At 47.0% G+C, this 12,421-nt stretch overlaps 1 protein-coding gene and 1 pseudogene across 1 annotated transcript in view; one reads left to right on the top strand and one right to left on the bottom strand.

The window, feature by feature from the left end:
* The window catches only part of RyR (Ryanodine receptor), a 1,185,515-nt gene that overhangs the window by 93,556 nt on the left and 1,079,538 nt on the right, over positions 1-12,421 (top strand).
* LOC144105814 (U2 spliceosomal RNA) lies at positions 7,928-8,048 on the bottom strand (annotated as a pseudogene).

A 12,421-nucleotide genomic window follows, 5' to 3' on the forward strand; every position in this document is an offset into this window, starting at 1 on the left:
TTCTTCTACGGTACGACACAATGGCTTCCGTCGACATTCCCTTGTTTCTTGTGGTGTCCGGATAACCCGACTTTAGAAGGGATTCAACGCCTTCCAGCAGGCATTTTTCTCGCACCTCTGCTGTGGAGTTTCTTGCAATTTGTCGGTTGATGGCTAATAGATTTTGAGACGGCACTTTTGGCTCCACTGCGTACTTCGGTCCTTTTTCCAAAACAGATTTCATCTTCTCTGGCAGATGTGCATCACCCATTATCACCAATCCTTCCCCACCTTTCATCTTCTTGTCCTTTCTTACTTCCCTCAGCAAACAGTTGAGCATGCACGTCCACTGTTGCTCAGTCATCCTTGAGGCCAACTTGGTGATGGATCGAAAAGCGGTCTCAGCTACACATGCAGGACTTTGTGCGAAGCAGGCAGCACGCAGAAGGTCATAAAAAAGGCGATTCTGGCGCCAAAACTCCGACCTGAGGATCTTGCTAATTCGCTTTACGTGACCGCATGAAGGAAGCACAGGGCGAAAAAGCGCACTTACTTCAACGGGGACCAAGCCGTTCTTGATGCAAAAGGCGACTGTCCTTGCACGATAGGTGTTGGCGACGACACATGTGATACAATCATCAATGAAACGTGGAGATGACACACAAAAGGAAGGGCCCACTGTACTAGAAATATGGTCTAAGAGCACTTGCTGCTGGGCTAGTTGGTTTTGGTTCATAATTAAATAGTTTTTAGGCGCAAAAAAGGACAAGACACATAGGGTAGGAGACAGGACGAAGCGCCAACTTCCAACTGATTTTATTGCATGCGTGAAACGTACTTAAATAGCTTGTCGTCACATGTGCAGATGGGTCACCTAAAGCTCAAGTACGACTTGATAAGGCGCGCTCCAGGAATTTGTTTTCACAGTCGTACAATACTATCGATGTGTCACTTACGCACAGGTCGCCTTTCTTTTTGATAAAAAACGCTTCTATCAGCTCCCTAGCATTAGTATTCCAGCTTTTGCCCAGAATGCGCACATCAGTGAAGCAAGGCTCACAATTGCGGGACGGGCACTTACTAATGTGCTTAGTTAGATGTGTGCCTTCCTTTTTCTGCTCTACGTTTCTCTCATGTTCCCTCGTTAGCTCATTCAGGCACCTGCCAGTCTGGCCTATGTAGGAGTGCCCGCAAGACAGGGGGATTTCGGAGACCACCCCTTCAGCACATTTGACGAACGGTCTCCTGTGCTTTGTTCCGCAGCCTCGTTCCTTGCTGTTTTCTTTATCAGTACGGGAGCAAAGGCCACCTAGCTTTCTCGGTGCCGAAAAGGCGAGCCGTACGCCATGGCGGCTGGCAACTTTTTTCAAATTATGGGCCACACGATGCACAAAGCACAGGAGACCGTTCGTAAAATGTGCTGAAGGGGTGGTCTACGAAATCCCCCTGTCTTGCGGGCACTCCTACATAGGCCAGACTGGCAGGTGCCTGAATGAGCGAACGAGGTAACATGAGAGAAACGTAAAGCAGAAAAAGGAAGGCACACATCTAACTAAGCACAATAGTAAGTGCCCGTCCCGCAGTTGTGAGCCTTGCTTCACTGATTTGCGCATTCTGGGCAAAAGCTGGAATACCAATGCTAGGGAGTTGATAGAAGCGTTTTTTATCAAAACGAAAGGCGACCTGTGCGTAAGTGACACATCGATAGTATTGTACGACTGTGAAAAGAAATTCCTGGAGCGCGCCTTATCAAGTCGTACTTGAGCTTTAGGTGACCCATCTGCACATGTCACGACAAGCTATTTAAGTACGTTTCACGCATGCAATAAAATCAGTTGGAAGTTGGCGCTTCGTCCTGTCTCCTACCCTATGCGTCTTGTCCTTTTTTGCGCCTAAAAACTATTTAATTATGATCTAAGTAAGACTTCAAAATCCACACTGCTGCTCGTTGAACATAACATATCTATGTTAAAATCGCCTCCAATGATTACATCATATTTATTCCTAATTACAAAGCCTTAATAAGATTCCATTATTTCAAGAAACATACCCATATCACCAGACGGTGGCCTGTACACCACAGACATTACAATTTTTCCCTGATTTAACTGAAAAGATTTCAACGTCATCGAACAGGAAACACAAATAGTTTAAAATTTCACACTGAAAGTGGGCATTAACAAGTATGCATACACCACCTCCACGAGAAGTTTTTCGATTTAAAGAAAATGTTGTAAATGAAAGCAATTTAAAGGTATCGCTGTCGGTCAGCCAGGTCTCCGAGATCATAATTACATAGAAAGTTACTTAATAAAATACTGAAGTCATCTCGCTTGTTCCTGACTGACCGAGCGTTCAGATGAAAACATTTAAGTATTGACGGGCTTTTCAAGTCCAAAGAAACGCTGCTACCGATTTCGCACGGGAGAGGGTGCGCGTCCGGTGCCATCATGCTACTATGTCACTGCATGCAACATTCACAAATGGTACCTAATCACGGCAGAGGATCAACAAGGTCACTCTCATCTCGAATGATATGTACAGAATCACCTTCCCTTTGGCGAACAAGCACCTTCCCGTTTGAGCACCAAACAAACCGGAAATTGTTTTTCTTAGCCCAATCTTTCGTTTGCAGAAGCTGCCATTTCGTTCTTCGAGTCAGGTTTTCACACAAGTACATGTTTTTGCCTTTCTCTACCAGACATTTTCTTTTTTGAAGTCATTGGTCTCTTTGGGCTTGTCGTTGAAAGCGCACAATAATGGCTGGTATCTTATCCATTTTTGCAGGAAGCCGGTGGCATGCCTCAATGTCACTCTCACTAAGTTCTGCAATATTAATTTCTTTAGCCACTTCGTTCACTTTGGCTAGGAGGTCCTCATGCTCGGTTTTAGAAATGCCATGAATTTCTATATTCTTTTTCCTGCTTCGGAAATCCAGCTCATTCAAGTCGGTATTAAGCTGACAAAGTTGTTCTTCACATCGCGTATTTTCAACCTGTGCCATTCTTTTCCGTAGGTGCGCGATTTCTTTTTCTTGGTTATCAAGACGCTTCATGATCTCAGCAAAATGGTCGGACATTGTCTGGACGGGTTGTTCAATGTTATCTACCTTATGCATTAGACTATCCAGTTTTTGGTTGAGCTGAAGAAAAGCAGCGACCATGTCGAAAGGAGGAGCGTCGGCAGTGGGGAGCATTTTTCCGCCACGAGCAGCTCCCGTTTTACATGTTGGGCAGAAGAATGCTCTACGCGAACGAGCACTCAGCGCTTTACCCGACTCAGGAATCCCGGAACAGCCTTGTACATGATAGGGGTACTGACATTCTTTGCATATTATGAGGTCATCAGGAGCATCACCTTTTTTGCTGCAAGCAATGCAGGCTTCGTCCGTGTCCCCCATCAAGAACAGTCACATGAAACAACCGCGTTACAACACGTTTTGCAGCAGCAGTGGCGTTAGAATAGGCCCACGGTGGCTAAATTAACAAGAAAAAGTGCACCAACCTGGTAAATGTACAGAGGCGTGCAAGCCGTGTAAGTGCGTATCCGTCGCTCGCCACTGCCACTGACAAATATAGCTTTATACCTAACAGCGTCGAGACGAAGTGTCCCTGCTAAGGTGGCTGCACATCGCTCCAGTGAAAAATCTCGCCATCAGCGTAAATACGTTCCTTATATCAAGAGAACTGACTTCGCAGCATCTGAAAAAGCTCCCGAGGCTCATGCGCCGTCTGACTGGGTGGCAGTACGCATATCTCCTTCAGTCATCGCGGCAGCTGCACTGGGCTCCGAGGCTAGGCCTAGAGCCACCGGTGACGCGCTGGCAGAGGTGGCTTCGCCGGCGTCGGTCCCTGCGGCGTCGGCCCGTCGGAAGACTGCGCCCGGTACGCACTCCATTCCGTACGAGGTTTACAAGAACTTAAGTTCCGCTGTACTTGGCTGCCATTGCAGCATATGTCGATAAGCTCCCATCTACAGCCGACGCCGAGGGAATTGATAGCCCATTTTCAATGCCCGAGTTGCTTGCAACGATAGACGAGGCCCGTCGGGAGACTGCGGCCGGTCCGGACTCCATTCCGTACGAGGTTTACAAGAACTTAAGTTCCGCTGTACTGCCTCAACTCCTCGCCACCATTAACAAGGTATGGATAGAAGGCGTCGTACCAGAAACCTGTAAATCGGTTATTATGATCCCCATACCAAAGCCGGTGAAGCCGCCGACAGACTTAGGAAATTTCCGGCCTATATCGCTCACGCCAACATTATGCAAGCTTACCGAAAAAATGCTTGCCACACGACTGCCGTGGTGGCTTGAGCACCATGGTTTCTACCATCCCGCCCAAATTGGCTTTCGTACGTCCATATAGTACAGAAGATGGACGGGATGCATTGGCGTCCGCAGTTCTGGCCTCAACTCGCAGCCACAATGTACGTACTGTACTCGCCATGGACGTTGTAAAGGCGTACGATAATATCACGCATGCTGCCAACCTGGAATCGCTTGACATGCTGCATTTTCCCGTTAGAGTGCGAAGTTTTGTTAAATCCTTCCTTGAAGGCCGACACTTTGCCATAGGCCTTAGTGGTGAGGCCGTCGGATCATTTGTGCCTCTTGGCGGCGTACCCCATGGATCGATGTTATCGCCAACATTTTTTAATATTGCTTTTATCCCCCTTGCTTGGCGTTTACATGATGTCTCTGAGATTAAGTTCTTATTGTATGCTGATGACATAACGGTATGGAGCACTCACAACGACCTGATGACTCAAGCAGCAGGCTTACAATCAGCCATAGATATTACGTAGAATTTTGCTTCTTCAATTGGTCTGCAGCTTTCAGTGAGCAAAACCACGTTCGTGTCAGTCGCCAATCGCTGGGGGCGCCGTAAACTGGCTTAAACACCAATTCGTCTCCATCTATCCGGAACTCCAATTACAGAAAGTTCGGCCGTAAAAATCATGGCCTTGGCAATACACGAGTCAGGAAAACGTACTGCTTGGCTTTCTCGGGCTAAAAAGCAAGCAATTTAGGCGTTGGGTCTGATCAGAAATCAAGCAAATAATTATCCACCGATTTCTATATTACCTCTTTTCTCCAAAGGACTAGACTAGATCATTTACTCACGCCTAATAAATTTCTTAGATAAAACTAGGGCGCTGACCGATTGTCAGTTTGGATTTAGAAAAGGTAAATCTACGGAAACGGCGCTGCTTGCAATAAAAGAAAATATACTACAGAACATTGAAAAGGGAACATATACGTTCGGTCTTTTTGTTGGTTTCAGCAAAGCTTTTGACTGTCTCGACCATAACATACTTCTTAAAAAACTCACTTCATATGGCATCCGCGGAAAATCTCATGATTTGCTTAACTCGTACCTCAGCAATAGAAGCCAGTGTGTCTGTATTAGCAACCACCAGTCATCCTTACTTCCAATATCTTGTGGTGTACCACAGGGGAGTGTATTAGGTCCGCTTCTTTTTAACTTATACATAAATGACATAGTTCATGTTGACAACAGTGTACAATTCATTATATATGCTGATGACAGTACTGTGCTTATTTCTGGTAATGATCCGAATGCCGTTGTGTCACATTGTAATGATGTACTTGAAAAATTGTCTGTCTGGTCCCAATTAAATCGAATAGAAATAAACATCCAGAAAACGAAAGCTATTTTATTTCGAGCCAGAAGCAAGAAATTCATTCTAGAAAATTCTCTAATGATTCAAGATAAAAATATTGACCTTGTCGATACTCACAAAATTCTCGGTGTCTATTTCTCGTGCCATTTGAGTTGGGACACTCATGTCAACTATGTTGCAAGGAAAATCTCTTCAGTGACTGGAGCTATGTCGCGATGTCGTACTGTTCTGCCGCAAGAAGTTAAACTTCTGTTATATAACGCATTATTCGCCCCGCACGTGAGCTACTGCAGTTTGGTATGGGCAAGCACCACAAGAGCAAATATTGAGAAGATAATAGTTCTGCAAAAAAGGTACCTTCGCTACTTAGACAATATTGATCATCACTCTACGACAACGCATCTCTTTGCAAAATAAAAATTATTAGTTTTGACTATCACTATGAACACCGATTGCTACATGCTTTCTATTTTTCTCAGCATGACAGCCAGAGTTTCCTTCGTTCGATGGCATTGCTGCAACCTAGAGCTACTCCTTCTTTAACTCGAATTTCCGAACCCTGGTTAGTCCCATACTTTCGCACTCAGTACAAATTGCAATCATTAAAACACAATATGCCGGTCTTATTAAATCAACACAAACAGGTAGCCTTCAAATCCCCAAAAGAGCTACGAGTACACTTTTCTCAATTGTAATTGATAAGAATCTATTGTTGTGATAAACCATGCAGCAGGTCTGTACTTCCTGATGCCTTCTGCTACTTATTGTTTGTAATTAATGTTAGCGTACTCTGCCACCAATGTCTGCTGCCGCTTTGTAAACGGCTCCAGGGCCCCAGACAAGTTGTAGGCAGCAACTTTTAGCCCTGGAGACCGTCCAGTTTTCTGGTAAATAAAGAATTGAATTAGACGCATTGCTCCTAAAACAGGCGGAGCCCACTCTCATGTTACACGACAGTTGGTGCGGGCGGTTGTGCAACCGCGCCTCGTTTACCAAGCCCAATTCCAGCATTTGACGAGGGCTCAATGGGATCGTCCAGAAGCTGTTAATCGAGAGGCAATGAGGGTCATCACTTGCCTTCCTCGCATTACCCCGATCGTGGCGCTCCAAGAACATGCGTAGCTGAATACACTAGATCAGATGGTGCAGCAACTACGCGATGCTCGCCGCCTAAAGTCAAGCCTTACACACATAACGTGTGCACTAAGGACATATGCTTCATCGCACTCCATTCTACAGCTGCCACTGCCAGTTTTTTCTCCCTGGCGTTTTTTGTAGCTAAGTACAACAAGCCAACTGATCTACGTCGGCCATCATCTACCCGCGCGGCATCGTCGTTTCGCGACCGAATTACAGATCAAGACGCCAGTCTGCTGCATGGATCCATTGTTATGTACGTTGACTCAAGCATCCAGTCCTGCGAAACAAAGGACGTGCACTTGTCACGTCCTTTGTTTCCTGCGCTACTGAAAAAACCTAAAACAACGGCAGTTTACTGTCCTTGCAAGCCGGCTCTGAACAAACCGCCAAGGTTTCGCCTTTCAGAACCTCCTTCCTCCTTCTGTGCGGAGATGCTTGCGGTTTAAGAGGCACTTTGCTCGTGGCCGTCGTTCCCATGCTACCCACAGCCCGCATTGTCATTCGCACCGACGCCCTTCACGTCACACGCCTACTACGACGAGTCAGTCGCACCCCAGAAATTTGCCAAGACATCCATCGTCTAGCGGCACGCATCCCGCAGCAAATCCGTATTGAGTGGGTCCCGCGTAGCCTCCTGAGCGCACAAAGCCGCGCGATTCTGTGACCCGCCTTTCGACCCCAACCTCGTCTTTGCCTCGTGTCCTCACTCTGGATGACACCACCCTCCTTTTAACAAGAAAGGAACACCTCCGGCGCCACGCACGTGCTATAATCCCTCCGTGTGCGGTAACCCTCCCCCGTGGTCTTACCCGTGCAGAGTAGGTTGCGCTTCGGAGCCTACGGGTCGGGGTTGCCCTAACCCCAGCTGTGACACGCAAGTGGCCGCATTTCAAAGATCCCCCCCCCCCCCCCCCCGTGTGTCCAGTCTGCAAGAACAGAGACTGTGAGGCGGATATCCACCACCTGTTGTGGGACTGCCTGGCGCTGAAGCCGACGAGAATTCGGCACCTGTCTCTCTGTCGGTCTGTCTGTTGCCTGGAAGAAAGAAAAGGAAAGTGCACAGGCCTGCTCACTGGCTCAAGCCGAGCCACAATCGCTACCACGTGCAGATAGTAGGAGAGTTGAAAGATGGGATAGAAAGACAGGATAGTAAAGACGCGCTAAAGACAAGGCCGATCCCGGAGGCAGTGCAATACCGGGCCAACCGGTGGCGGAAGTGAAGCAACCTTCAAACCCTCCGCCACATTTCCAAAAATAAGTCCAATTGGACCCGTAACAGATATTCTACGGGGTCCGGACATTCCAATCGGCAACTGGCGGCAGCGGGCCTCTCATCGGACAATCCGGATTCCTATATTGCCTAGACAGAGGGTCCATATCATCGTTCACTTCTTGATTTCATCAAATCAGCGCACCTTTTTTCATTTATTTAAGCACCTTACTCATCTCTCACTTCATAGTTTTTATGCCCTGGGACAATAAACATCGCTTCAAAAAAATCACATATGCACATATGCGCTTAATGCGGCAGAGGGTTTTTAGGCACCTGAGAAGCACTGCGGTTAATTTCGACTCGAATCGGCTCCTTCCTGTGCACGTACGTTTCAATACGTGGGCGTTTCCGCATTGCGTCTCCAGCGGCGAGTGGCGGAACCGATCCCGGTTGGCAGTCAGTAAGCGAACGTTTCGGGCGTTGCATCACTGCGGCGGATTCAGGGTACGGATTGAAAAGGGTGAAATAGAGCTTGACCAAGTTAAGGCTAACCAAGCGTTATTGCAAGAAAACAAAGACATACGAAAGCTATAATCAAGGGGCAGATAGTTTCGCACGCAATACAATACCGAGCGCTTTGCAAAAAAGTTAAGTCCATATAAAATTATTCTAGTCCTTGAAATTTGTTACATCTCTCGAAGAATTTGTTTCACGTACTGCCTTTTGTGCACCGCTGGAAAACAGATACGCATTGCGCATACTGACGATCCGTACCGCAATCTTATTGTTTCCTTTTCATGACCTTACAGGGTGTGTATACAGAATCCAGGTTAACTTTGTACCTCCGGGAAAAGCAGCGCAATAAGCTGCTTAGACCTGCCCTATTAGAGCATACCATATTTTCACACCTACTTGCATCCGACAGAATTCAAGCGGGGCAGTAAGCTGAAACTGGGAAGCGCTAGATTCAAGACAAAGGGACAACACCACATGGGAACACCACGAGACACGAGCGCAAACTTTCAACTGAGTTTATTTTCGACATGCCACATATTTATACGCATCTAATCATGGGACGCATGCGCACACACACACACACACACACACACACACACACACACACACACACACACACACACACACACACACACACACACACACACACACACACATATATATATTATATATATATATATATATATATATATATATATATATATATATATATATTTATTTATTTATTTATTTATTAGTACCTCACAGGCCCCGAAGAGCATTGGGTGAGGGGGGCAGATACATATATATATAAAAGCGTTGAAACCAACCGGGATAGCTAAGCAATCGTAAACCTTGCGAAATACAACCTATCCTCGCCAGTCATCAATTTTACAAACCACCGGCTAAAAACAATTAATTTTTTTTTTGTTAAAACCACAGACGGGTCGCTAACGAACCCGCCACCGCCCTTTACTGAAACCATGCAAAATGCTTCCCACAATTTCCTTGTGGTCTTGTCCTTCGATTTAAAAAGAACCGTGCGTCGTTCTGTCCACAAGAGGTTCGCACTTGTGCACGGCGCAGTGTTCTGCGAGGTTGCCAGGGGCACTGACCAGAGAGTTGTTGTAATTGTGCTCCCGCAACCACTCATTTAAGCACCTTCCTGTCTGGCCGACATAGGCCCTGCTGCAAGGCAGTGGTATTTTATACACTACGCCGTACCTGTAGCACGCTGTGATGCCAAGCGGGAAGAGTGTGTCACGTAAGACATGGTCGCCTCTGGCTAGAAAAATGTTCCACAGCACTGGCGCGATGTTACAGTCAATGCATATCCCATCCTCCTGGAAAAATACCTCACCAACAAACTGCACGTACAAGGAGGAGGGATACAACTCTAATAGTGCAATGAAGTCCGAAGTGCTAATTCCACTGGCATTCATAAACTTGACACTTCCGTGCGTGTCCAAACAATCTTCCACAGCCTGCAGCACGTAGCCGCGTGGAATTGTGTAACATAGGTCCTGGACATCGATAGAGAACCATGTCACTTTTGGATCCTCCTTGAAGAAGCGCACCACCTCGTGAGAGTTCCGCATCAAGAAAGGGTCGTCCAAGGGAAGCAAGTTCAAAAGCCTTTGGAGGTATCGTGACGCATCGCGTTGCCATTGCCCTGGTCTTCAACAATTGTCCGGAAGGGTGAAGCTGTTTTATGGGTTTTGTGCGTGAAGATGGGTTTTAGCGAAAGCTGCTTGCTGTCTCTAACTTCTTTTCCTAGTTTCTCAAGTCCTACTTTTTCGCACAGTTTTGCGGCTTAGCTTCGTACCATCTTCAGAATTTGTTCATCATGCTTCTCCTTGCGGAAGTGCTTCGAAATTGCTTCCACGACCTTCGCCTTGTACTCTGTTGCCCCTAAAACCACAATGCAACCCCTCTTGTCCGATTGTAAAAGCCTCATGCCGTTCTCGGCCAAAAATTCCTTGGTTTTCTTGGGAGCCATATTTTTTCCTAGTCTTGTTGGTTATGCTCTGCTTAGCGCCGAGCAGCGCATCTGCACCACACGCAGCTTTCTCTTCTGAGGGTGCGCTGTTGGCAGTCGTGTGCACCGTGCTTAAAACATTCAAACGGCCCACATTTGGATGGGTGGCAAATTTCGGTCCTTTGCTCAGAGTTCGCACAACGTACGGTGGAAGAGTGCACCCGGTGGCGTTGATCAACTGCGGCTTGTCTCGGTGCGCCCGTTTTGCCTTCCTGGGTAAGTTCTTGAACGAAGCGTCCCAAAGGTGCTCACCCAGCGATTCCGCATGGTCAGAGAAGTACTTTGACATGGGCTTGCGCTGCTCCGGTTCCAGTGTCTCAGCGCAGGTGGCCTTGATGTGGCCTCGGTAGATCCACACTTGTGTCCAGATCTCTTCGCGTAGAAGCTTGCAAAGCCTCCTGGAAGTGGTCTCGGAGGGGGCCATGAACCCGAACACCGAGGCAATGACTGAGGCGCTCAATTCGTTCGTGGTAGAGTGCGTAGGACACAGTTCTTGTACGGCATCTTGCTTCAGCTATTAAGCTAGTGAAAAAGTGTATACGAGGAAGCGGGGACAAGTTAGGAATATTGAGGTCCGATGTACAAGAAATAAACGTCAGTAAAGCTTTGTAGGGGGCTAGTTGGTCCTGCATACTGAAACTTGGGAGTGCTAGATTCAAGGCAAAGGGGCAACGCCACATAGGAACACAACGAGACACGAGCGCAAACTTTCAATTGAGTTTATTTTCGACACGGCGCATACTTATACTCATCTAATCATGGGACACACAAACATAAAAGCGTTAAAACCAGACGAGATAGCTATGCAATCGTAAACCATGCGAGACACAAACTATCCTCGCAAGTCATGAATTGCACAAATGACCGGCTAAAAACAATTTTTTTCTTTTTGTAAGCAATTTATTTTTAGTAGGCAGTAAGCATAAGACGCTGAAAAAGAAGGCACGTAAACATCCTGCTACGAACTCAACCCGCAAGTGATTTTACGGCGCTGCTATCCTGTGGCATTTCTGTATCTCCACACTGTGCAAAAATACGCCTTTAGTGATGTATCAAGCTGAGAGGTGATAATGCTCATTTCAGGTTGTGTACTTTCTTTCGTTTCAATGTACATGGTCATACGGTGTGCAGTAATTGGTTTGTTCATACGTCTACTTAGGGCAGGCAGTGACAGCTGATCCGGAACATGACAGGGAAATGACTAGAAGGATAAGAATGGGGTGGAGAGCATATGGCAGGTTCTCTCAGATCATGAATAGCAGTTTACCAATTTCCCTCAAGAGAAAAGTGTACAACAGCTGTATCTAACCGGTACATACCTACGGGGCAGAAACGTGGCGGGTAAGGAAGGGTTCGGCGTAAGTTAAGGACAACGTAGCGAGCCATGGAAAGGAAAATGATAGGTGTAACATGAAGGGACTGGAAGCGGCAAAGTAGGTGAGGGAAAAAACGCGTGTTAATTACATCCTAGTCGAAATCAAGAGGAAGAAGTGGGCTTAGGCATGACATGTACTGCGAAGGCAAGATAACCGCTGGTCCTTAAAGGTAACGGAGTGGATACCAAATAAGTGTAGCAGGGGGCGGCAAAAGGTTAGGGGGCGGATGAAATTAGGAAGTTTGCAGGCACAGGGTGCGCGCAGCTGGCAATGGGCAGGGTTAACTGGAGAGGCATGGGAGAGGCCTTTGCCCTAATCAGGCTGATGATCCTGATGATGATGGTATGCAGGACTGTCTGCGAATGTTGGAAGCGAAGGCGCTCACGCCGCTACCCGAAGCGCTATTACCCCGGGTACCCCAACATGCGCAGTAGCATAATTATTCAGAACCACTATTAAGCTACAGGGAGCTGCTGCAGAACAGTTGAGATTCGCAAGAAAAGTACACGCCGAATACAGAATAATCCAACAGGG

This window comes from Amblyomma americanum, chromosome 9, assembly GCF_052857255.1.
Source record: "Amblyomma americanum isolate KBUSLIRL-KWMA chromosome 9, ASM5285725v1, whole genome shotgun sequence".
Taxonomy (NCBI): Eukaryota; Metazoa; Arthropoda; class Arachnida; order Ixodida; family Ixodidae; genus Amblyomma; species Amblyomma americanum.